This window comes from Sebastes umbrosus, chromosome 6 (assembly GCF_015220745.1).
Source record: "Sebastes umbrosus isolate fSebUmb1 chromosome 6, fSebUmb1.pri, whole genome shotgun sequence".
NCBI lineage: Eukaryota > Metazoa > Chordata > Actinopteri > Perciformes > Sebastidae > Sebastes > Sebastes umbrosus.
In genome coordinates, this window is record NC_051274.1 from 2,647,110 (window position 1) to 2,674,940 (window position 27,831).

Genomic DNA, 27,831 nt, shown 5'->3' on the forward strand with positions numbered 1-27,831 from the left:
CTACGCCGCAGTGCGTCCTGTCTGAACAGCTTCCCCTCGGCGCCCATGTTTAATGAACCTATAGACCAATATGTAACCGGTCACAAATGTTCTCGATGGTTAACCGTTGACAACCCTAGTCTAGTCCAAATGGACTTTGCAACACAACATCCAGTATTATAATATATGTATATTATATCTTATCCATTACTCATCCATCGCAGTTCATGACTTTCATACACACGGCCCAAAACCACATAAAGAAAAACATAATTCATCCTGCATAGCATCACACGGAACCGATTTTCTCTGTTCACTTATGAACAATAATTAATTTCACGGGATGACTCATGACAAGGCTCACAGTTGTGGACACAGTTGTCCTCTTCCACACACAGACCGAGCACACGTGTGTCTCCTGTAACCTTGACAGTGCAGCACTGAAAGTATTGATTGAATCACAATGAGCTTTGCTTCTTATGTCGATGATGCTCTCATATACGCTGCTCCACATGTCAGGACGACTTGTCCAGACTGTCTTCATCAGACAAGACATGGCTGGCTCTGTGTGTGCGTGTGTGAATTTGTGTGTGCGTGCGCACCAGCCCAGAGAGGAAGATCAGCTGTAACTCTGGCCATGCACACAGGATGTTCCCAGCATGCCCTGGGCTCCCTGGAGGCTATACAGAGGGCTTCTGTCCTCAATAAATAATGAATGAAGAATAAGGACCGGATGTGTGGAGGAAGAAAAGGAATCTGAATCTCTTTAATACTAATTCTAGAAACAATAATAATAATACATTTAGGTGATGTAGTACTTTTTAAAACACAGTTCCATTGAGTTTGTTTGGCAGAAGCTTCTATCCAGGTTTATTACACAGCGTTGTTGAATACTCGATTGATCGTCGGGGTGCAGCATCGCCCTGTCGGGGTTTATTTCACAAGAATGACCGGTTCGCTGTACATTATCCCTTACTTAGTAAGATCAATACCACCCTCATATCTGTTCACTAAATATGAAACTAGAGTCAGCAGGCGATTAGCTTAGCATACCTACCAACGCCTCAAAAGCTCAATAAGCAACACATAATATACAGTTTGTTTAAACTGTACAGAACCTAAAATATTGTATTTGAAGAGGAGTTGCGTGCTGAAACAATTTCTTGGCTGGACGCAGTGACAGGAACGCGTGGGCGGGGCCAGCCGGACAAACACTAATGCACATGTGCAGAGGCATTCGAGTGAATGGGGACATCTTTGACTCGGATATCCTTCTTCTCATATCCATGATGTAACCCCCTGTAACCCCACAACAACTTGAGGTTTTTACACATTTGTTTGTGTAAACTAACAAGATATAATACGTTCAGAAGTTAAAGAGGACATATCCTGCTCATTTCCAGGTTCATACTTGTATTTTGGGTTTCTACTAGAACATGTTTACATGCTTTAATGTTCAAAAACACATTATTGTTCTCATCCTGTCTGTTTGAATATACCTGTATTCACCCTCTGTCTGTCAATGGATGGATGGATGGATGGATGGATGGATGGATGCATGGATGGATGGGTGAATGGATGGATGGATGCATGGATAGATGGATGGATGGATGGATGGATGGATGGATTCACCGTCTGTCTGAATATACCTGTATTCACCTTCTGTCTGAATATACCTGTATTCACCCTCTGTCTGAATATACCTGTATTCACCCTCTGTCTGAATATACCTGTATTCACTGTTTGTCTGAATATACCTGTATTCACCCTCTGTCTGAATATACCTGTATTCACCCTCTGTCTGAAACGCTCCATTTTAGCTCCTGTCTCTTTAAGACCCCCTCCTGAAAAAGCCCAGTCTGCTCTGATTGGCTAGAGAGAACAATATGGTGCACCTTAACAAAGGTAGCTCTCCAGCTGTGGGCGGTATATTCTAATGATCCTGCATGTGACATAGGAAGAGGAGCCATCTCTGATTGGCTGGTTGAATCACATGTTTTCTGATCTAAACAGCCCACAAAAACCCTCTCACCCTTGCCTCGCTTCGCTCCAGCCATACTGTATGTATTACTAACACATTTATAATCTGCTTATAGCACTGTATAATTATAGCTATAAGCGGTCCTAAATATTCATAATGACAATCATAACACATTATAAAGCATTTTATGATGACTTATAAGGTCATGTACCATAATACGTCATAATTGCTGGTCACTGACTGACATGTAGTAATGTATTATAATTCTCATAGTTGTAATACATTAGCATCTTGTCTTTATATAATGTGATTATAAGTTACTCTAAGTGGTCATTGGGTGTTTGAAGTAATAATATTATTAAATCTATGCAAGAACAACACACAAACCATTGTTAAATAATTTTTTACTTTACTGAAAGCAAACGATGACCATTAACTTATAATCACATTATAATGCATTATGACAGTGATAATAATGTATTATCCTTGCAAAACAAATGTCAGTCAGTGACCAGCAATTATGAAGTATTATACTTGACCTTATAAGTCATGCTTTATGTGTTCTGATTATATTGTTATTAATCAATATTTATGAGTGCTTATAACTATAATTATACAGAGCTCAAAGCAGTTTATAATGCATTATAAGTATGTTTATAATGCATTATAGACAGAGGCGTCATAGAAAGTGTTACCAAGCTCTCTACAGAAAACAAAAAACAAAAGTGAGAACAATCCAGATCATGCTGGTGATCATGGTGAAAGAGCAGTATATATATGTCAGACTGGGTGTGTGAGTCAGCACATGAAACATTGTGACCTCTGTGTTCATATTGATTAGGCTGGCTGGATGTAAATGAGAGTTATTTAGAATAATTGGCTTCAGAATGGGCCTGTTTCCTGGTTCACTGGTGAGGTTGATGGGAGTGTAAAGTCAAGGATGCAGGAGGCAGAGGATGGGAGACAGAGGATGCAGGAGGCAGAGACAGAGGATGGGAGGCAGAGGAAGGGAGGCAGAGGATGCAGGAGGCAGAGGATGGGAGGCAGAGGATGCAGGAGGCAGAGGCAGAGGATGGGAGGCAGAGGATGCAGGAGGCAGAGGCAGAGGATGGGAGGCAGAGGATGCAGGAGACAGAGGATGGGAGGCAGAAGAAGGGAGGCAGAGGATGCAGGAGGCAGAGGCAGAGGATGGGAGGCAGAGGATGGGAGGCAGAGTAAGGGAGGCAGAGGAAGCAGGAGGCAGAGGCAGAGGATGGGAGGCAGAGGTAGCAGTGGGTGAAGAGGGTAAAGAGAGAAGGCAGGAACAGTGAGAGTGTAAGAGGGCTTGATAAAAGGAGGGGGGTCAAAGAGGATGAAGAAAGGGGGATTAAGGGAGAAGGCTGTGGCTCCGTTGAGCATCCATCAGAGCAGGAGGGAGCTGGACGGTTGGAGAGCAAAGACGTGATGGGTGAGGGTGGGGTGGGTTGTGATTGTGGGGGAGGGGAGAAGAAGACGAGGGTCTGAACATGTGGTCTGAACGGGACACAGCAGTACATCCTGGACAGTCCGATGAATGATGCATCGGTCTGACTCAGAGAGCACTTATCCACAGCTGAAGGTCGACACACCCAAAACTGCTTTACAGACGCACAGATACACGATGCATGCACAGCAGGGGAGGGAGCAGAGGAAGCTTCCCCGTGTAATAGGCAGTCACTGGGGAGCATGGGATGTAGCGCTGAAGAGAGGGACGGATGCATGGAAGGAAATATGTGAATAAAGCATGAAACAGAATGGAGGGATGAGAGGGGAAGAGTGCTCCAGGCAAGGATGTGTGCTCACTGAGGGCTGCTGTTAACACTGCTCATATAATGGGCTGGCTGAAATCACAGGAGCATTGTGATGTCAATAGATGTACAAATAATAAATCAGGCACTGTGGAGCATACATATATGCAAAACAATGGAAAATATCAAAGCTAATTAATTCACCATGGATTTAGCAGCACTGTGGACACGTGGATAAAATCTCGTGTTGTGTTCAAATGCCGTTCCCAAAACTGCAGATTTGATGAATTCACTGTGGACTTTGGAGGAGGGTAATGCTGTGTTTCTGTGCACTAATGATTGATTCTCACATGAGCAGCATGGTCATTAAAAAGAGCCCTATAGGCACCAGTAAAGGGGCTGATACACTTCTGTATGTAGTCTGTGCATGGTTCAGTGAGTTCACATTCTGTATCAATGAAATATGACGATCCGTCCACATTCCCTTTGCTATCAAAGTTTAAAATTCCAGTTTATTTCTATTTTTCATATTGTATCATACTATTATTTATTAAAGCTGCAATGTGTAATACCTGGCCACAAATAGGAGGCAGCATTTCACCTCAACTACTGGGTCCATACAATCTAACATCATGGGTTGTATTAAAAAATATAATAACCTGACCCTAACTCTAACCCTACATTTGACATAACTTCAAAATAAGTTAAAGGTCCCATATTATAAAAAGTGACATTTTCATGTCTTTGATATTATAAAGCAGGTTTAAGTGATATATAAATACTGTGAAAGTATCGAAACGCTTAATCCACAGAGAAACACACACAGCCCGTATTCAGAAAAGGTGCGTTTGAAACAAGCCGTTAGGATTTCTGTCTATTTGTGATGTCACAAATCTACAATATTTAGACCATTTCAAAGTTTTAAACGTAAACATTCTAAATGGGTCCCAGTTTATTTCCCCTTGCAGTGTATGTGAACGACATCAGCTAACAGGAAGTAAACATGAACATTTGCACCCACAAATACCAATAAATCCAGTTATTCCTCCCTACTACGGCCTTTTGCATTCTTTCCTTTTGTTAAATATAATATTTGTGTTTACTTTTGGTGTATTTGTGTTCTCCCCTTCCTGTATAATATAAGTTTACATTTAAGTGGTCTTGACAACATACATGTTTCTTATAGGTCACTTAGGTCACAATATTAGGCAATTTACTATGCTATTTATTTATTTATTTGGCATATTTCCCGAAGGACATTTTGGCCTTTGATAATTTCATCCATGCTACTGGTCGACTACACGACATACCGGCATATAATTCACTAATTTTCTCAGACTCATTTCACTGGATATCTCTGGTCGAACGACATACGACCTTCTTCCATCACCAAACAATCTCTATCAGTGGTATGGCGAGGACCCAACCTGTGTCCTCTGCCCAGCTCCAGCGACTCTCAAACACATCATGACAGAATGCAAGACCAGTCTTTCGCAAGGCAGATATACCTGGCGGCACAATCAGGTCCTCAAGAGCCTGGCATCAGCTTTGGAAGACAAGCGACGGTCGACCAACTCCTTGCCCCCCCCCCTGAGAACAACCGATACACTTAAGGCAACAGCATTTGTTGGAGAAGGACAGAAAACACCTAAACACCCTCCCACAACACACAGGACGCCTATTCATGGCCCGCGACTGGAAGATGCTGGTGGACGTCGGCCAGCAATTAATTTTTCCACCCAAGATCGCTTCCACCAACCTCAGGCCAGACTTGGTACTCTGGTCCCCCTCACTGAAGACTGCTTACATAGTAGAGTTCACAGTTCCATGGGAAAACTTGATTGAAGAGGCCTATGAACGTAAAGCTGCGCTATGCAGAGCTAGCAGCAGAAGCGAAGCAGCGAGGCTGGAACACCAAAGTCCATCCAGTGGAGGTAGGATGCAGAGGATTTGTGGCTTCTTCTACCATCAGATTGCTGAAAGAGCTGGGATGCTACGGTCAGACTCTGCGGCAGACCATCAGAGCAATCTCAGAAGCAGCTAAAAGAAGCAGCCAGTGGATTTGGCTCAAGTGGAATGATCCGGGCAGGGCTAGACATACATCCGCATAACCCACTGGAGAACCCCCTACCTATCAGCCTTTCAGCCGTCTGCCATTCCCAGCAGCAAGGTGAATTTCAGGACACTTGGGCACAGTACACAAGCTGAGGATTGATCACCCTGCAGCTGGCCGCCTTTGTGGAGGGTGTATAGTGTTAAAAGGCCGAAACATCTGATGATACAAGGGTACACTACTGATGATGCGTCCTGTGCCCAATTGTCCTGAAATGTCACAACCCAGACAACCCTCCCACAAACTCTGAGAAACCCCACCTGTCAATTGTCAACCACTCTAAACAACAAGGTGAATTTCGTGGAAGTGCTCACCACTTGATGGGACAAGGGACAGATTTTAACACCACGTCCTGTGTTTTTTGATTCTGCAACACAATACATAGACGTCTTTGACACAACGTCAACACTGTGACCTCTGGGGGCCGCCTCTATCTCAGTGTTTTTTTTCAAAGTGTCCAGGGGGTTCATGAGGGGGTTCCAGGGGGTCCCCAGCAAAAATGGGACATGATTATTTTCACTCTAATTCCATCTATAAGCAACACGATGACAGAATGTATGACTGTTCTGGTCACGTGTTCATACGGCCAGTAGAGCGTGCGCCCCATGTAGGCTGAGTCCTTGGCAGCGGCCCGGGTTAGATTCTGACCCACGGCACTTTTGCTGTGTGTGCACCAACAGACCAAAGCAAATTCCAAGTGTATACCTGATTCACCTGGCAATAAACAAAAATTCTGATCCTGATCCCATTTCTTTCCTTTCGTTCTCCAGCTGCACGAAGAAAAACAAAAAAAACTGTAACCTCTTCCCATTCTGTTGATAACGTTAGTTCATTAGTTCATGTTTTAGCCAGACGTCAGACAGTGAACTATGAAAGATGAGCTAATCAAGCATCTACTATTTCCCTCCCTTTTATAAATATTTTTTCTCTAAAGGCAAGGGCTCTCACACTAACAGTCCGGAACCACCAGGAACGTCAGGAGCGCGTGGCAGCTGCGTTACCTGTTGTTTTTTATGTCGGCGTCCGTGTTAACAGGTTAGTGCAGCCACACTGTCCGCGTGAGCCTCAGCTGCGTCTCTTCTAGAAAATAGAGGTCTCGCCTATTTTTGACGCGTGACGCACGCGTCTCACAGCAGCAACAGACAGTGAAAGTGATCTATTGACTGTATTATTAACATCATACCAGCAAGATTACTAAAGTTTCGATGTCTATCTGTAGAATATGTTACGGAGGTGAAAAAAAAGTAAAGACTTATTTTTAGATCAACACTTCCTGCTTTCATTTCAAAATAAAAGCCCTCAAGCGTATTTTTCTATGGGCAGAATTCCTTCCTTTGTTAACACAAGGCTTTTATTCTGAAATATGTGCCGGACAGTGTTCTAGAACATGCAGTGACTTGGAGAGCTCCATGAATGAATATAGTACAGAGTTTTAATTGTGTATTATTACTATTATTTACAAATTACCACACGTTTCTTAACCTTTCTCAGTCTAAAATAAATATAAATTATATTTATAATGAAATGAAATGACCATTAAAAAGCAACCTCTATGTAGAAAGAAAGGGCTGACAGCAGCAGCAGACACGCAGCTGAAATACAGCTGGTGTGAACGCCCGACGCGTGAATCACGCTGCCACCACGCCACGCAGCCACGTGGCGTTCCTGGTGCTTGACTCTCTCTGAGTGTCTGACCAGTAGGACAGACTGGGATGAATTGGACCTCTTGGTGTCCTCTTCCTGTTCCTTAGTCTTCCTCTGTGCTGGTTTGGGACCAGGTGTTGGCTTCATTCTCATACGTTCAATCATTCAAAAGGGTAATTCCAGGAGGTGTGAAGAGGTCTTCGTAAGTCTCCATCAACAGATCACTCACTTAGGGAAGTGTGTGTGCACGTCTGTGAGCGTGACAGTAGCTCTCTCTCTCTCTTCGCCACTGGCTACAGAACGTCAGGCGTGACGACTGCTGTATTAAACTGCCCCGGCAGCCATCACTCCCCGCCCCCCACCAGTAGACATGCACACACACACACACACATACACACAGGGACATAATGAGCTGAGACCTATTAAAAATCAATTTTATAGCTGCTTTCCCCGTTCTCTTTATGTTCCACTCCAACAGCAAAGCCATTGGCGGGGGGGTTGGGTGGGGGGCTTTGATGGACAGGCTGGACCCCCATTTACAGGTCAGGAGCAGTATGCATGTGTGTGTGTGTGGTTAGATGACTTACACCACTTCATAAAAGGCCTATCGGTTGACTCAGTGGCCATAAGGGTTTAATAGAGACATTTACTCCCACAGAGAGAGCAGTTTATGATGCTACCATCATTAATTAATTCCATCTGTACGAGGGACGACCAAGGCTAAGCGACAAAGTGGCAGTCTGGAGACTTCTCGGTCAATGCCAAAGACATCAAGAACTCCCAGCAAGTATGCTGGTGCTGTGGGAACCAACGCACGGGCATCGATCACAGGGACGTGCCACACCAACATACATGGACGTACTGAGGAGAGATGCTGGGGAGTGCTGGCGAGCTAGCCAGATGTATGGTGGACTGAGTTAGCTGGAAGCTTCGCTGGAAAGCCCGTCTGAGGACGACCCAATGATATCAATTCCGATAATTGTATTATCACTCTTACACATCCACTGCTATTGATTTTTGTTATTAGTCCTACTTGTATTAGTTATTACAGCTGCTGTGCTATTATTGTGTTTTTTCTCTTTCTCTCTCTCTCTCTCTCTCTCTAAACCCAACCGGTCGAGGCAGATGGCCTCCCACCCAGAGCCCGGTTCTGCTCTAGGTTTGTAACAGCTAAACGGGGAGTTTTTCCTGGCCACAGCGCATTACAATGCTCTTGGTGGGATCTCTTGTTGGGTCTCTAAACTATAGATTACGGTCTAAGACCTGCTCTATGTAAAAAGCGTCTTGAGATAACTTCTGGTATGATTTGACGCTATATAAAAATAAATTGAATTGAATTGAATTGAATGATGTCCAGCTAACGTTGTTACGAGACAGTTGAGTTTTACAAAGTCAACAAATGGACAGAAGGACGGAGTATTTTAGTAACACACCTCTGCTGTAATGTCCCTTGTTATCAATGAGAACGGATGATAACTGATCACATCATTTTACGTCATTCAAACAGTTCTAATGTCTTAGTACTGTACTTTAACATACACCGATCAGCCATAACATTAGGTCAGCAGGGGGCACCGTGACCGGTCTGCGGCTACGCAGCCCCATATGCAACAAACTGCTCCTCACTGTGTGTTCTGACACCTTTCTATCAGAACCAGCATGAACTTTTTCAGCAGTTTGAGCTCCAGTAGCTCTTCTATTGGATCAGACAACACGGGCCAGCCTTCGCTCCCCACATGCATCAATGAGCCTCGGGTTTGACCCTGTCGCCGGTTCACCAGTTTTCCTTCCTTGGACCACTTTTGGTAGACCACTGCAGACCGGGAACATCCCACAAGAGCTGCAGTTCTGGAGATGCTCTGACCCAATCGTCTAGCCAGCACTATCTGGCCCTTGTCAAAGTCGCTCACATTTTTACGCTGGCCCATGTTCACTTGCTGTTCAATATATTGATGGATGGATGGATGGGTGGATGGATGGATGGGTAGGTGGATGAATGGATGGATGGATGAGTGGGTGGATCGATGCATGGATGGATGGATGGATGGGTGGGTGGGTGGGTGAATAGTTGGATGGATGGTTGGATGGATGGATGGATGGATGGATAAATCAATGCATGGATGGATGGATGGATGGATGGATGGATGGATGAATGGGTGGGTGGGTGGGTGGATGGATGGATGGATGGATGGATGGATGGATGGATGGATGGATGGATGGATCAATCAATGCATGGATGGATGAATGGATGGATGGATGGATGGGTGTGTGGTTGGATGGATGGATGATGGATGGATGGATGGATGGATGGATGGATGGATGGATAGATGGATGGATGGATGGGTGGATGGATGGATGGATGGATGGATGGATGGACGGATAGATGGATGGGTGGGTGGATGGATAATGCCACAGGGTCGCTCCTGTGCCTTTCATCCATTTCTTCCCTGCTCTCACTGGAAACCAATCCCACTCCAGCAGGCTTAAGGATCTAATCATTCACACAGAGTCCAGCTCATATACAGTATATATATATATATATATATATATATATATATGTGCTCGCTGGCTTCTAATAATAAACACGACATTGTCCACAAAGATGAGAATCCTTCCTGTTGGAGAGTATTGAGTTAACCAGATAACACCATTTAATGGTCTGACCTGTATCCTATGAGGCTTAGTATGAAGCACCACCCAGCCCGTATCTGTGGACACACTTTGAAAAATTCTCCTTCCCTTGTTGAAAAAATTCAATTAGACGGGGCATGGTCGTATTGATCCACGCTCTTCCTTTCTGTCTAACCAGCCATGATGTGTAGTAACAGCTCAGCCCTGGGGGGGGGGATTTCAGATGAGATAGACAGGGCCGTGAACTGAACCTCCACTGATCAGCTTGGTGGGTTTGACCGTCCGTGTGCGGTCTGCTCTCTTTAACTACTTACAGGAAATGTTCTATCAACCCCTCTCTCCTGTTCTGGGACCATAAAGTCACAATCTGATATTTGGACACCCTTTTACGCAAAAGCTAATGTACTGTATATCCTCAGTTAAGAACCCTGGCGACAGACCGACTTACAGCTTATCATCACAGTTCTACTACTAAATGGAGCAGTGGCTGATATTTTCCGTAAGAGGTCACATCTAAAGAATGGGAAACAAAACCTTAAAAGTATAATTGTAGTAACAATACAAAAAATGTAAAAGCTGGGATCCTAAGAATTGCATTCACGTGTCACAGATATTTCCCAACACATTCTCATCCCAACTCGTCACATACCACTGCCCCTTGGCGTCTCTTCATCATCCAAACCATTATAGTTAGCCTTGGTGTCAGTTCAGGATTAGGCAAAAAAAACACTATAGTTAGGTTTAGGAAAGAACTCCATTGTTGGGCTTAAAAATACTACGTTTGTTCAGTGAAAATGTGACTTGATGCAGTGAACACGGGACACAAACAGCGGTCTCCTGGATGAAAGCCTTGTGTTTGTTGGACCATCCACCTTCCTTCCCTCCTGCCCGCCCTGTGTGTCTTTTAACTCTTTACGTCACCACACTCCCAGCGCACTTTCTCGGAGCATTTACTGTTGCCGTGGGTGGGTTTACATTGTAGTTCATGGAACGCTCGGTGCGTCTCATATCGGTGCTAAAGAGTGCCTTTTGTGGCAGTTCTAAACGCCGACAGCTGTGACAAAGCCTCAGTATTTGACGTCTTGGGAATGAGAACGGACTGCATTTCCACAGGCACCATTTACATCCAATGCCAGCATTCAGTGCATGAAGTGGTGTGCCCTTTACTGTATGTAGAGAGGCCCAGTAAAGCCCCAGTCACACCAGCATTTAAAGGGGACAAATCCTGCTCATATTCAGGTTCATAATTATATTTTGGGTTTCTACTAGAACATGTTTACATGCTTTAATGTTCAAAAACACATTATTCTTCTCACCCTGTCGCTCCTGTCTCTTTAAGACCCCCTCCTGAAAAAGCCCAGTCTGCTCTGATTGGCTAGAGAGAACAATATGGTGCACCTTAACAAAGGTAGCTCTCCAGCTGTGGGCGGTATATTCTATTGAGCCTGTATGTGACATAGGAAGGGGAGCCACCTCTGATTGGCTTGTTGAATCACATTTCTGATATAGACAACCCAATAAAAACGGACTGGACTGTCTTGTTTTGCAGCGGCGAAATTTTGCAGCATCATTCGAACAGAATCGTTGTGATCAGTGGATTTTCTCACAAAGCAAATCTGCAGTCAACTGTCCAAAATAGAGGAAAAATATCCCATCTTATTAGCATGCACCATCCACTCTCACCCTCCTCTGAGTATAAAGTACTCAATCAAAGAGGCATAGTTTGCATAGCCATGAGACTGGAAATGTACAAATATGTCTTTTGAATAAACTGTGTGAACGTGTTGACTCATCAAGTGACAGTCAGCAAACTAGCTAGCTCAGAGAGGTACAGTGATTGACTACATCTAGCATGTTACTAGCTGGCTAGCATGCTAGCTGTTTGCTTGCCAGTTACTGTAGTTAATCAACTAACCCTGCTAGTCCCTACTTCACCCATCCTTCAACACTGCCTACCTCAGAAGCACACAGGGATGAACTTCCAGCGGTGACTGTGGGGTCGATGACCATCACCTCCATCTTTACCTTAGCCAGCTGTTTATTTGCCTTACCCAGGGGTCGGCAACCTTTACTATCAAAAGAGCCATTTTAGGCAAAAAAAAAAAAATCTGTCTGGAGCCGCAAAACATTTGATCATTGTGATGAAGGTAGCACAGTTTATAGTCTAAGTATATAGTATATAAGTCTAATGCAGTAAGGGCCAATGTGCAAATGTACTACGGAATTTTAGGGCCACATTGAGGGAAAAAACATCTGAGATTTCCAGAATAAAGTCATAATATTACGAGAACAAAGTCATAACTTTACGAGAAAAAAAGTCTTAATATTACGAGAATAAAGTCATAACTTTACGAGAAAAAAGTTGTAATATTACGAGAATAATTCATAACTTTACGAGAAAAAAGTCGTAATAATACGAGAATAGAGTTATAACTTTACTAGAAAAAAATCGTAACTTTACGAGAAAAAGTTGTAATATTACAAAATAAAGTTTTAATATTACGAGAAAAAACATAATATTACGAGAATAAAGTCATAACTTTACGAGAAAAAAATAAATAACACGTCAAATTACTACTTTATAATATTATGACTTTATTCTCATAATACTACGACTTTTTTTTCCGTAAACCTATAACTTTATTTTCGTAATATTATGACTTTATTCTCGAAATCTCACATTTATTTTTTTCCTCAATGTGGCCCTTTCTCTAAACTTAGCCATACTGTAGTTGCCATGTGCAAATATTGTAAAGAAAAGAATTATGAAACCATCACAGAGCAAACATATTGGATATATTTGACCATAATCCATGGTTTTACGGAGTCGTCTGAAAACAGCGATACTGTTGGAGAACCACATTCAACCCCAGATTGAAAGGAGATTGATGTGGTAGATCAAAGTTGCCTTAAAATCCTGCAAGACTTCACGCAATTAATTTTAGTTGATTTGGAGAGAAAAGGAGTCAAAATGGGTCACATGAGGTTTAAATCACATTTCTGTGATGGATGCTGCTCAATCAAAAGTTACAGCATATTAAACTCACATGTTCTTCATCACACCGTACTCCTGAGATGACAGAAACATCTCAAGTCACATGTCACCTGTCATCCGTGTCATGTTTTGTATTACAACAAGGAGACAAAGATTCAGAATATGTTCTCAATATGTGATACATTTTGTTTAAACATTAGCAAGCTACAGATGGTCATAACAGACCGGATCCCCTCAACCACTGAGCAGTGCTCGCACATCAAACGTCTTTAACGTGTGTGTATTGTGTCCTTGTGGGTGTGTGTATTGATTTGTGCAGCAGGTATTAGTTCTCTGGTTATTAATATTAGTTATTAATAACCTGAGGAGAGAAGCCTAATGGGAGCTCTACTTCCTCCAACTGGTTTATTCATAGCAGGATCATTACTACCATCATTGACCTTCTTCCTGCTCGTCTGTCTGACTGATGGACAATGTGTGTGTGTGTGTGTGTGCGTGTGTGTGTGTGTGTGTGTGTCCTGTGTCTATGTACCTGTCTCTCTCACATTATATTTCCTACAGTGAACTGCTGATTGTGTGTGTTTCTCTCTCTTTTCTCTGTATGGAATCTCAGCTCCTTCTGCTCTGATCACCCCCCCCCCCAGCACAAGTCCCTTGAGGTGACAAATTATTCATAAACTATTTCCTGTCTTTATAGATATGCTTTCAAAAAGTGTTTCCTTGTCCACCATTTAAGCTGCATTAAGGGAGAGCACGGTGTACATGTGTACATATGTACAAGTGTGCATGTGTGCATGTGTACATGTGTACGTGTTTGTGCATCAGTGGCGGCTGGTGACTAAAACAATTGGGGAGGCATGTCATATGGGGGGGGGATTCAGATTTTTTTAACATTTTTATTCTGTAAATCTTTTAATCTGGAAAGAACTTTGCACTTAAGTTTGATAAGTGCTATACAACTATCATTATTATTATTATTACTACACTAGCCGCCTTGGTTACTTATCTCTACTTTCTTATATAAAACGAAAAATTAAGCAGTAAAACAATTGTTTATGAGATTTATTAAAAACAATCACGCGGCCTCAGAAGTGTTTGTAATGTGTGTTAGAAGCCTGTCTGTAACTGCACGTACAGCAGTCCGTTGCCCTCACCGGGTTCCTGTCTCGGGTGAGCGCACCGGCACATCTCCGTAGCTCCGCTGTGGGTCTAGCCCGGAGAGCTGACAGCGAGGTAGCGAGCAGTGAGCATCAAGCAGCGAGCTCCGGGCGGATCTCGCTCCATCCTCTCTCCGGCGGGGTCCGACTCCTGCCGCTGCCACGCGGCCCAGACAGCCCCGACCCTCGCTCAGCTGTCCAGACTGACCCACGGCGGGACTACGGTGGTATGCAGAGGTCGACGTGCTGCTGTGCTCCAGTACTGGATCCCGGTATGGACGAAGGACTGCAGTACGGGTCCTTCAGGGATGCTACAACAAGCTAACTGTTGCGTTAGATAACACTAGTAATAGGGCTGACCGATAAATAACAACACTAGTATAGTGTTAGTAGTTAGCTAACACTAGTAGCTATCTACAGCTCAACAAAAAGCAAAAATAAACAGGATTTGTTTATGTGTTTAAAAATAGTTCACAATTTACACGTTATAATTCATTTCCTGATAAGCTGCTGTCTGATAGTTTACTGCCAGTTTATCACGTACATACAGCGGTAGAGACTGAAGAGGACATTTGGACATCCTCATTGTCAGTCATGTATTCTGCTGGTTGTTGATTGATAACAAGACACGTCAAAGTCAAAGAAGCTAAGGCAGGATAACCTCCCTTAGCTTCTTTGACGTGTTTTAGCCAATCATAGATAAGCATGAAAAAAGTTGAAAAGAGTTGATAGGAGAGGTCCCTTCCTAAGGGAGGACGGAGGGTGCTCTACCCCCCCACGATGCCACAACCACCACACACACACAGGCTGCCCTTTCCCCTCTGACCTGCAGGGTCGCTGTTGAGGCATTTTTATCTGGATTTGAATAATGGATCTTTTCCAAAGAAGAAAGAAAATTTATTTTAGAAATGACACTGAGATTTGGTAATGGTTTATTTCAACCAATTACTCTTTTTTTTGTTTAATATTTTGATCACCCTCTTGCCTCTCAAAAATAGCGGCGGAGCAGCGTCCTCTGCCTCTATATGGACCAGCCTCCACTGAGCTTCCTGAGAGATGTGTCTTGGCTGAAGCACAGTCCTCCCTCCGGCTCACAGCTGGCAGCAGCTGCAGAGCTGCATGTCTTTCTGTCTCTCTCATAGCCCACTGCCCTACAACTCCCTACGTCCTGTCAGCAGAAAGCTGCAGCAGCAAATAACCAAGAAGCTGCCTCAATAAGAAGGAAAGCAGGATGTGACAGAATACTAATCTGCACTTTTCTGTTTTCCGTTCCCTCGATGCTTCATCTTCTTCTATCAGCTCTTATTTTATTACTAATGAATATTCACTCCATCTGCCCCATGCAGGTCCTCTCTGCCCACACATATCCTGCTGTAAAGCTCAATATCCAGTAGCTTCCTGGCCTACGGCACAACTTGACACAAGTGCACTGTGGTATAAACAGCTGTTTAACAATTCACAGTGTGTGTGTGTGTGTGTGTGTGTGTGTGTTGATGTATGGTTGTGTGTTCTGGTCAGTACGGGAGAGTAATGCAGAAATGTGACAGCAGGTGATAGTGGAGAATCTGAAATATTAAAAACATTGTTGGTCTGATGTGTCACATGGTGATGAGAGCATTAATTGTGTGTGGTATTCCTATCTGGAGCATAGAGCACTTTCTTCTTCCAGAAATGTCGAATGAAGGTTCCTTCTGGACCTCGCAAATAGCAGTTTGACAACAAGCAAGACGGTTTAAGTGTAATTATGAAATTTTGTGATATTGAATAGGTGATCGCAGAACGTGTGTGTTTGTGTGTCCTCCACATATCTCCAGAACCGCTCATCCAATCTACTTCACCAACCCGGTCTCACTCCCAACTCGTCAAATACCGCCATTTGGGCAGCGCCTCTTGGCAACAGAGACCGACGCATGGAGGCACCCTTTAGCAACAATATGTGATGAACTGGGCTTACAACTAACTCCAATGTAAACCCAGCCGCGGCGTTGATAGACGGTCGAGAGAGTGAGAGTCCGTTCAGAGAGGGAGGGAGGGGAGGTGGACGGGTCAAACAAACACAAGACTTTACTAAAAGAAACGTTGACTTATTTTAGTCACGTCAGGCTTTAGTCACGTGACTCGTCGGTATCGTCAGTCCTGAGAGTCCTGTGAGTCACTAGTCAGTGAAGTTAACGTCAACCATGACCGTTTCCTAACTCTACAGAAGAGGTTGTGTTACCTAAACCTAACTTCCTGTGAAAACGGCTTATTTATTTTGAAAGGACACTATGCATGTAACAAGTGTATATTGACACGCCGTTTGCTGCTGCATGCTGGATATTACATTACAACCCAGCTCAACTCATCACATTCTGACGCTTTGACAGACCCTGGGTAGATGGGTTTACATTGTACTTAAAGGCACGCCCGGTGCATCTCATTGTGGTGCTAAAGGGTGCCATATGTGGAGTTATCAACACGCCTCCGTATTTGACACCCTGGGAAAGAAAACGGGCTGTCCGAACGCTGCAATCGGCCATACCCGGAGCCCGCCCCAAGCAGGCACTGCACTAAGAACCAATCAGAGGTTGAATAAACACATTCTTAGTTGTTATTCATGAGGTCTCTCAGCTGATCTGCTCCATCACGACTGGTTGGGTGTGGTTTGGTGATGCAACATAAGCAAGAAGAAGAAGGAGAAGAAGAAGAAACCTTTATTTGTCATAGTACATACAGATATATACATGAAATTTGACATATGCATTTAACCCATCCCATGTATTTTAGGAGCAGAGGGCTGCTGTAAGCACCCGGGGAGCAACTTGGGGTTTCTCGTACACTTCGACATGCAGTCTGTAGGAGCCGGGGATCAAACCGCCAACCTTGTGGTGAAAGGACAACCCGCTGTACCCACTGAGCTACAGCCACCCCATCAGAAATGCTGGAGAGATTGGAGATGCTGGGGATTGAACCTGGAGCCTCATACATGCAAAGCATGCGCTCTATCACTGAGCTACATCCCCTGTCCCCCAAGCGATCCTCCAACTCTCACCAAACTTTCATTCAAATGTGGCTAAACTCTGACCGTTACAGGGACGTATGTGACATCACTCGTATACAACTGAGCCCCGCCCACTTCAGACCAGGAAGTGAAAATGGAAACAGAGAAATCTCTTCTGTGAAATAACCCAAACTGTTGAAACTATTGTATTTGTGTCGGACCCTACCACTCATAGTGAGAAAACATGTCCAGCATCTTCGTTACATCGTTGGAACATGAGTTTGCAAGCATTTGTTAGATAAGACTAAAGAAACCTGTCCGTCCTTCCTGCATACCACGACGACTGAATGATGATATCAGGACATTGTAAAAAAATAAAGTGACTTTTTAACCGTTCTGAAAATGTTATTTCAGAAAGACTGATTTAATAAAATAATGCATGTTGCAGCTGCAGCAGACATCTCACATTAATGATGACATTTTGAGGATTGTGTGTGCATGTGCGTGAACAATTTAGAATGTGTGTGATCAATGAATGTGTGTTTGCACGCTCATGGCATGAGTGTTTTACAAAGGGAGCATTGTGTGTGTGTGAATATGAAGAGCTCGTTCACCCTGCAGTGTGAGATCCTTCCTGATCTGTGCTCTGCTTTATGGAGAGATCTTTGTTCAGCCGTGTTTGTCCTCTCTCACCGACTTATGTAACGGAGTAACACCTACACACACACACACCGGCTGGAGAAATGAGGAAACGGGAAACAGGATTTGTTTTTGCCAGTTTTCAGCGAGGAGTTCCCCGTGGAGCCCTTCCTGATCTGGATGTGTGTAAACACACAAACTCAAAGACGCACAAACAACAAACCTTCACGTGTGAATGCATCTGTGTGCACAGATGAACAGGTGGGCAGACACCCAGATGTCCATACCATAAATAAATACACACACGTCTTCCTTCCCACTGAGTCAACAAGTCGGTGTTGATGAAAAAAAAACACAGTCAGTTTCCCCTCCAGCTTCCTGTCAGGATGTGACAGCGATGGACCGTTTTCCTGTGGACACGCAAAGACAATGTGAGCATGAGTAGCCATTAACCTCTGAACCCCATTCATAAAAACACACAACATGTTTATCTACCGGGGGATACAGGATGGAGGTTACTGCCTTCTGCACCACTTCAACACACACACACGTCTTAGTTGGATGACTTTACATTTCTAAATCCTTCAAGTTTTCATTAAAATATTATGACCATATTCTCATTAAATTGCAACTTTATTCTTGTAATATTACAACTATTTTCTCAAAATATTACAAATTCATTCTCAACATCTGCGTGGGATATATTTTGAATTTGAAAGTTTTGAACATGAGCAGAAATCTTGCTGAAAGCTATTAAAGTCCAGGAGTTTATAAATGAGTTAAAATGAATGAATGTATCACCGAGGTGAATAGGTCCCACATGCAAATTAAAAACGTTACTTCGCCAAACAGAGGAGGATGGAAGAGTAAATCACCTACATACAGAAAGCCTGAGAGCCTTACTTCATCATATTCTATCATATTATTATATTTTGAATTTGTCACCTGTACCTGAATATTGTGTTTTCCGTTTCAGAAATAAAGACATTTACACCATAAGTTGATGGAGAAAAATTCACCAGAATGCAGGAAATTAAGTATTTGATGCTCCTGGCCGGAGGAGGAGCCGCTGCTGCCGGGCGCGGAGCTCTCCGCCTCCCGCCGGAGCTTGGACGGCAGCTCGCTGCCGGAGGCTGAGCTGAAGGAGTTTCTGGTGAATCCGCATGACTTCGTCTGATTCCTTTCTTCCTCCACCGCTATGCTGCTCCGCTATGCTATGCTGCTCCGCTATGCTATGCTGCTCTGCGACATACAGCTGATCTCAACATAAACAAAAACACATATGATGATGTGATGATGGTGCAAGCTGAACGGGGGGGGCAGCTAGTTTATATTTCCTCCGCTTTGTGCTGACCCGGAGGATGTTGAAGTATCTAACAGTAACTAAGGGGGGCTGGACTTTGGATCGGTCAACTCGTTATGGAAATGTTACGAGGCCTGAAGATTTCCAACGTGACTTTCACGTGAAGGTGACTCAGGTACTTATTCAGACATAAGTGTTCATTTATATAACTTTCGACACACATCAGAACAAACTGAAGCATCCGACGGCCCTCAAACTCCTGCTCGGTGTGTGTTGCTTGAGTGTTTTGTTTAATACTTGTTTTCATATTTGCAAAAGTATTTCTATTTATTTCAATTCAACATGAAACATTATTAGAATAAAAATAAGATGCATTCATTATTTCAGTCGAGGTGTTCCATTTGTGCAAGCAGATGAAAATATGCTCCGCTCAGAGCTAGTGAGGAAGAGCTAGTGACCTAAAGGGAGAGTGACTGCTGATGGTGGGAGGGAGGGGAAGTGGATGGGTCCAACAAACATAGGACTTTAATCGCTGTTCGTGTCCCAAAGTGTTGTTGAGTTATTTGGCCATGACTACCTCTCTCTTTTCGATATGCATGTAGATGAACTTCCTCAACAGTGCTTCTGATGTAACATGCACAGTACGCACAAATGATCATTAAGTTAGTTCATAGCTGAGCATCCTGTGAACACTCAGAATGAAGTAAAACAACTGACACAGTGGAGGGAATTTCTTCACATTTGGCACAAACGTCACTCAAAGACGAACTGATCAGATTTTGGTGATCAAAGTCAGCGTGACCTCACAAAACAGGTTTTTGGCCATAACTGAAGAATTCATATGCTAATTCATATTCTAATTCATATGCGATGAACGGACCCCGGACCCTCGCACCTTCCCGCGTGTCGGGGGTACTGGCGGAATGCCAACTGACGTGGCCAGGCACGATGAAACCGGAACTCTGATGAGCGCGATGACGCCTCCCACAAGACTCTACGAAAAATGGTTAATGAGTTATGAAAGGGGGCGTGGCTTATGTTTAGGGGGTGGGGATAACCTTCACAAATTAAACAGTGATATGACACCTCCCACAAGAGTCTACAACAAACGGTTCATGAGTTATGAAAGAGGGTATTGGCTAATGTATTGGGGCGGGGCTATGAGTATATTTTTGTCCTCAGGACTGGACCACCATCAGCCTGAGAAATTTGGGGCAGATCGGACTATGTACAGTTGAGTTACAACAACTTCCTGTTTCATGGCGAATGGCTCAAAATGGCCGCCACGCCACGGTCAGGTCGTTCAGTGAAAACTCACCATTTGAATAAGGTTTCACCCTGAAGGTCTTAAGATGGTCCTGACCAAATTTCAAGTCATTCTGATTAAATCTGTAGGAGGAGTTTGTTAAAGTACACGTCCTTTAAAACGCTAAAAATGGGTGAAAATCGCACATTAAATTAAAAATGGCAGACTCCCTGTTGTATTTTGGGCATACCTCCAAGAGTCTTTTTAGTGCGTCTCCACATGTTACATCTGTCTGCCAAATTTCATATATGTAGGTGAAACCGGAGCGAGGGGCTACATTTTTCCAACTTTCTAGGGGGCGCTAGCGAGCCATTTTGCAACACCCAAGAAAAATATTATTTTGTTTTACCACATCTGATGAAGTGTGCCAAGTTTAACAACTTTTTGAGCATGTTAAGGCCTCAAAAAGGCGATTCAATCGAGATAGTAATAAACACTACAGTTTCAATAGGGCCTTCGCTGGCTCGACGTTGTCGGTGCTCGGGCCCTAATTATGAAATTTTTACACAAATGTCTAACAGGATCAAATGATGAGGTGATGACATTTAGGACAGACATGGATGTAAACTGACACTTGACTAGATGGTAAAGGCATACAACCACAACTCTAGTTCGGTGACATTAATTGAACACAACTGTAGCTGTATGTACACTTTATTTTTCTTTCTTTAAAGTGCAGTGCTGTAGGTGTCTCAAAACTAACTCCATAGGAAGCAAAAAGTCAACAGTTAGGATGAGGGTAAGACAGACCTGGTAGGGAGGTGATGGAAGCTTTACTTTGTCTTTACATTCCTGCTGTTTGTCATTCCCTTAAAGAGACAACACGCTGTTTGCTCCTTTTTCGGCAGAAAGATGGAGTTTAGATGAGTTTGTGCTGCGGGCATGTGGCACGCAGTGACAAACTCCACATGAATGCATGTTTGTCATTCATGTACTGTGGTGTTCTCACACCAACTCTCAAACACCATTATAATGTGTGCTCACTTATGTAATCAAGTGTCTTAACCCAGTTACCCTGTACTGGTTTACCACATTATTATATGCTAATATTAGAAAACTAGTTTAGTTTCCTTCCAGCTACACATGTATTTCTGTGTCACGGAAACAATGTACTCCGTGTGTCTGCCCAAGCATGTCATAAGATGTATATCATGTGACAACTGGAGCAGGACACCAGGAATGTTACCAGGGATGTAGAGCGATTAAAGCATTGCATAACACATATTAATATAATTCAGTGGCGCTGCCCTGGACGCCGTACTCTTGTGTGTAATTTCACTCGTTTCCTGAAGAGCCAGTTTCTCCAGTTGTGACTCATCAGTCTGTTTTAATAGATGTCTTTATAGAGCCTGAACACTGGGTCATAGAGGTCTGGCTATCTTTAGACCTCAGCATGACTTATTCATCATCCATTGGTGACACTTAGAGGACCACAGAAGAAGAGGTGTTATCACCTGACGACAATAAGTCAAGGTACAGTAACCAGGATGGTTACTCTTACTGAGAGCTCTGTGAGGCTGTACCGAATGCTAACGTCAAAAGATTCAGTATGCCACAAAATACCAGGATGTGCTACTACTGTACATCCGGTCTGTAGTATGCACGCCAGCATGCTTTTTTCTGGCTATTGTGACCCACAATCCTCTGCACAGCGGATATATGAGCCAGAGGGTCAAAGTTCAAGGCACAATGTAATGACGAAGTAGTTTGTCCCAACTGTATGCATACTGCATGCAACAGTACGTACTTTGTAAGAGCAGCTGCAGTACGTACTAAAAGTAAAAAGATAAAGTATGAGATTTGGAACGTAGCCTAAGTTTAGTGTGTTAGCATGCTAACCTTGATTAATTAGCTGATGGGAATGTCATCAGCTTCGCAGGTATTTGGTCATAAACCAAAGTACTGGAAAAAGTCATATTTTGACCTGATGATGGCGCTACATAAGAAGTTAAAGCCCCAGACACACCAGGAACGTCAGGAGCGCGTGGTGGCTGCGTGATTCATGCATCGGGCGTTCACACCAGCTGCATTTCAGTCAGGACCACTTTAGTCAAAGACACTTATTCCATTTGCAGTAATATATACAGTATATTTGGCGGTATGGCTCTGCTCTGGGACCTCCCCTTCCATCCACGCGCATACGTGGATCCACGAGCCTACGTGGTAGCATAAGGCAAGGAGAGCACACCTCCTTGCCCTTCCATGTGCATACATGGAAAGCCAAAGGCAGGGAGAGCAGCAGCAAAGACCCCCCTGGGTGCAGAACAGAGCCGGCATCAATGACAACAGAAATGACATTGATTAAGTCAGAAACAGTTAGGGTTGGGCGATACATCGAATATAGTCGATGTATCGCGGCTTGTCCCTCGCGCGATATAGAAAATGACTATATCGCGAACATCGAATACAAATTGTCATGTAATGTTTTTAAGCCATCCCACCAGCATGAGACTCGATTTTTCATTTCCTTCTCTCCCTCTCTCCTCCGGCTCCCTCTCACACACCCAACGTCACAGATTCCGCCCCCATCGAGACCTCTCTCCTGGTCCAGTGTGTGCAGGTTTTACCTGCAGAGAGAATTACGAGGTGGCCGCTTCAGTTAAATATCGTCCCACCTCCAGCTCGCGACTAACTCTGACGGGTGTCTTCATGGAAAACATAATTTTCTAACGAGCATTGCACTTGATGGATTTTAGTCATTTGTAACTGCATGTGCGGGCGGCATTACGCCGTTGTGTTTTGGTTTTCGGCTGGATTGCTACACAGCGGGAGCAGCAGTGTTACCGCTGGTAACGTTTCACAACCACAGTAAAAAACCCACTAAAGTAAACAAGACTCCTTTCCCCTTCCGTTTGATGTGTTAATATAGTTTTATATCGCTAGTTGACGTTTATAAATGCTGTTGCAAGCGGTAGTCTGCGTTTATGAAAGCTGCTCCATCCGCCTCTTTACATGAGTGCCATGAACAGTTTCATAATGATAAATACTTCTACACTTCTCAGTGGGCTGGCTGGCTGGCTGGCTGGCCCTCACCGGGCGCATTTCCTCCGCGACAGTCCGCTCACTGCTCTAGTTCGGCTCGGTAAGGCCCGGGGCCGGGAGTCGGGGGAGTGGCTCTGCGGGGCCGTTGAGTGAGGGCTCGCTGTTTCCTCTCTCGCTGCGGGGAGGGGCGGTCCCCTGCTCCGTACTTAAGTACTTATATTTATTTTAGACAGAGAAAGGTTAAGAAACGTGTGGTAATTTGTAAATAATAGTAATAATCCACAATTAAAACTCCGTACTATATTCATTCATGGAGCTCACCAAGTCACTGCATGTTCCACAGCACTGACTGCTCAAATTTCAGAATAAAAGCCTTGTGTTAACAAATTAAGGAAGTCTGTCCACAGAAAAAACACTTGAGGGCTTTTATTTTGAAATGAAAGCAGGAAGTGTTGATTTAAAAATAAGTCTTTACTTTTTTTTTTAACTTTTTTATTGAAACTAGTAATCTTGCTGGTATGATGTCAATATACAGTCAATAGATCACCTTCACTGTCCGTGACATATTCCACAGATGTCTAGACATCGAAACTGTAGTAATGTAGCTGATATGATGTTAATAAACAGTCAATAGATCACTTTCACTGTCTATTGCTGCTGTGAGAAACACGCGGCACCCGTCAAAAATAGGCGAGAAGAGACGTCGCTGAGACGCATGTGTGACAGCAGCTCTACTCCGAGTCCCTCACGGATGACTGAGCTTCTCACCCTATCTCTAAGGGAAACGCCAGCCACCCTTCTGAGGAAACCCATTTCGGCCACTTGTACCCGCGATCTAGTTCTTTGGGTCATGACCCTGCCCTCATGACCATAGGTGAGAGTACGAACGAAGATTGACCAGTAGATTGAAAGCTTTGCCTTCCGGCTCAGCTCTTTTTTCTTCACAACGGTGCGGTAAAGCGAATGCAATACCGCCCCCCCTCTGCTCCGATTCTTCGGTCAATCTCACGTTCCATAGTCCCCTCACTCGCGAACAAGACCCCGAGGTACTTGAACTCCTTCACTTGGGGTAAGGACTCATTCCCTACCCGGAGTAAGCAATCCACTGGTTTCCTGCTAGTGAGGCTATAATCCTGCCTTTTTGGAGCTCAGTGGGAGAGTGACATATTTGGCTGTGGTCGTATCTCACTTGCACCGATGACTGAATGATAGCGGTAGCTCTGTGAAGGGCATCGCATGCTGCTAGTGTGTTTTGCACTTTAGACTTTACTGCCATCTGGATGTCTTGAGGCACTGAGGAAAGTCTCCTGGGCTCCTCTTTAGTCTTCCATCACAATCCTCCATTTTGAAAATAACCGATCCAATAACGTCCATGTAACAACCTCTTTACCTCGTCAGCCCCGTTACGGGGTCACATGGGCCACCTCACATCACACATCACGTCACCGTCAGCGCTTCAGATGCATTCACGTCATTTGTAGCTGGTGCACTCCGCTGCAGCCGTCGCCATGTGAAGCATGAGGCAAGACCTTAACCTTCATGTCCTCCTCTGCCTCCCTTCTTCTGTAGTATCTCCCCCTCCCTCCCCTCTCACACCTGAAGCTGTACAGTAGGCAGAACATGAGGAGGGAGGAGATGAGGGGGGGGAGATCGGGGGGTGCTCAGATTTACAGCTAGTGCAGAGCAGTGGAGGACGGGGGGGTGAGGGGCTATGTTATTGTCTGTGAGAGAGAGAGAGAGGCGGTGTGAAACATGGAGCAGAGCTATTTATAACTCACTCAGTCAGCCTGATGGAGCAGGGCTATATATAGAGAGGCCGTGTGTGTGTGTGTGTGTGTGTGTGTGTGTGTGTGTGCGTGTGTGTGCGTGTGTGTGCATGGAGAAGCCATCCAGGGTGATGTGATGCTGTAACCAGGATACCCTCAAACTACACACACACGCACACACACACACACGCTATTGATGGCCATGCTGCTGCTAGTCCTTCAACACACAACAGTGTCATGTTACCTCCTCTGAAGGGGACGAGTGCAGCAGCTCACTGAACAGATGAATTCACTAAGTGTCCCAGAAAAGGTGTTAAGGTTAAATATGAGTTGTTACCAACATGCTGAATGATCTTTATCATAATAATAATAATAGTGTTCCTCTTCTTCTGCTACAAGCATCAATGCACGTTGTCTGTCTGCTCCCTCAGATCTGATAATAAATGTTTGTGAGGTCTATGGCTGGTTTTATAGCAGTAACACAACTGGCAGGTGCGTGTGAATGTGTGCATGTGGCTGTAGAAACAGCCCGGGTGGGGGGGGGGGGGGGGGGGGGGGGGGGGGGGGGGGGGGGGGGGGGGGGGGGTTAGTCACAGGGCAGCTGTGCTCATGTGTTGTTTCAGGTGTTTTCACAGACAGGCGGACGGTGAGAGCATCAAGGAACAGCTGAACATCAGTCCGGCCCATCAAAGCAACTCATATACTGTATTAGCTCAACTGCTATTGTACTCTCTCACACACACACACTAAAACACACGCACACACAATAAAACACACATTTTCCTCTTGACAGCTTCTCTGAACACAAATTATAATTCATTGCCGTTTATTTGATATGTGTCACCGATGAGCAACCAAAACCTGGTGATGGTCTGCTCCTCTCCGGTCCTTCATTCATTTTAATCAGGCAACAAGAAATCTGTCAGACAATCTGACAACTTGTTTCATCTCAGTCTGTGAGGCGACAAGGCGACAAGGCAAGGTGATTACCAACTCTCACTTCCAACTCCTCTAACACCACCGCTCGGTCAGCGCCCCTCGGGGTCTGATACCGATGCACGGAGACACCCTTTAGTGTCTGTATGAGACGTACCGGGCTTTCAACCAACTCCAACACAAACCCACCCACGTCAGTATTTAGACGGTCAAAGCCAATGATGGAGTATCAAGAGAGAGAAAGTGTGCATAGGGTGGGAGGGGAGGTTGGACTGAGACCGCTGTTCATGTCCCGTGTGAAACAAAGTCATCGTTGACTTATTTTACTCTAATTTTGTTACGTAACTCCAGAACTTCACTAACTCCAGTCACTGTAACAAGCATAGTCATGTTACATAACAAATGTACAACTTTTTAACCAGGTAGTTTGTTGCATAAGTAAACTAAAACTATACTACTATACCACTATACTAAAAACTATAGCTCAATGAACAGTCACCATGTCATGGCCTCCATGAAGCTTCACATGGACTAAATAGAGGCACTGAAGAGACTCTCTGTGTTTAATGTCGACCTCTCCTCCTTATGTTTTAACATCCACACTTTCCACTCTGGGAGGAGACTAGAGCATTAATCATTCAGCAGATTCCCACTCTGTGTGTGTGTGTGTGTGTGTGTGTGTGTGTGTGTGAGTGTGTGTATGCGTGTGTGTGTGTGTGTGTGTGTGTGTGTGTGTGTGTGTGTGTGTGTGTGTGTGTGTGTGTGTGTGTGTGTGCGTGCGCAGGAAAGAAAATGCCATGGCTGAATATCCAATAACAGTCCTCCTGACCCTGGCCTTTTTACATGAGCTCCAAAGGTCTCGTCCCTCTGCGTTATAGCACCCTGAATGACTGATTCATTACCAGCAGCCACACTGGGACCGTCACACTGTGGCTGCTGGTGTGTGTCTGTGTGTCTGTGTGTGTGATTTTATCCACATGAGTATGTTTGGTTCATTCATGAAGTCACAGCGGAGCGCAGAGTCAAAGCGGAGCATAGAGTCAAAGCGGAGTGTAGAGTCACAGCGGAGTGTAGAGTCGTAGAGTCACAGCGGAGCGCAGAGTCACAGCGGAGCATAGAGTCAAAGCGGAGTGTAGAGTCACAGCGGAGTGTAGAGTCGTAGAGTCACAGCGGAGCGCAGAGTCACAGCGGAGCATAGAGTCACACCGGAGTGTAGTGTCACAGCGGAGCGTAGAGTCACAGCGGAGTGCAGAGTCACAGCGTAGAGTCACAGCGTAGTGTCACAGCGGAGCATAGAGTCACACCGGAGTGTAGAGTCACAGCGTAGAGTCACAGCGTAGTGTCACAGCGGAGCGTAGAGTCACACCGGAGTGTAGAGTCACAGCGTAGAGTCACAGCGTAGTGTCACAGCAGAGCGTAGAGTCACAGCGGAGTGCAGAGTCACAGCGTAGAGTCACAGCGTAGTGTCACAGCGGAGCATAGAGTCACACCGGAGTGTAGAGTCACAGCGTAGAGTCACAGCGAAGTGTCACAGCGGAGCATAGAGTCACACCGGAGTGTAGAGTCACAGCGTAGAGTCACAGCGTAGTGTCACAGCGGAGCATAGAGTCACACCGGAGTGTAGAGTCACAGCGTAGAGTCACAGCGTAGTGT

The 27,831-nt window shown here is 44.6% G+C and overlaps 1 long non-coding RNA gene across 1 annotated transcript in view; it reads right to left on the minus strand.

Moving 5' to 3' along the window:
* Window positions 1-1,762: 1,762 nt before the first annotated feature.
* Window positions 1,763-27,831, minus strand: part of LOC119489377 — a 32,563-nt gene continuing 6,494 nt past the window's right edge. The window contains exons 2-3 of the long non-coding RNA XR_005207160.1: window positions 4,985-4,992; window positions 1,763-1,802 (exon numbers count right to left, since the gene is read on the minus strand). This is a non-coding gene — a long non-coding RNA (uncharacterized LOC119489377). The remainder of the gene's footprint in view (window positions 1,803-4,984; window positions 4,993-27,831) is intronic.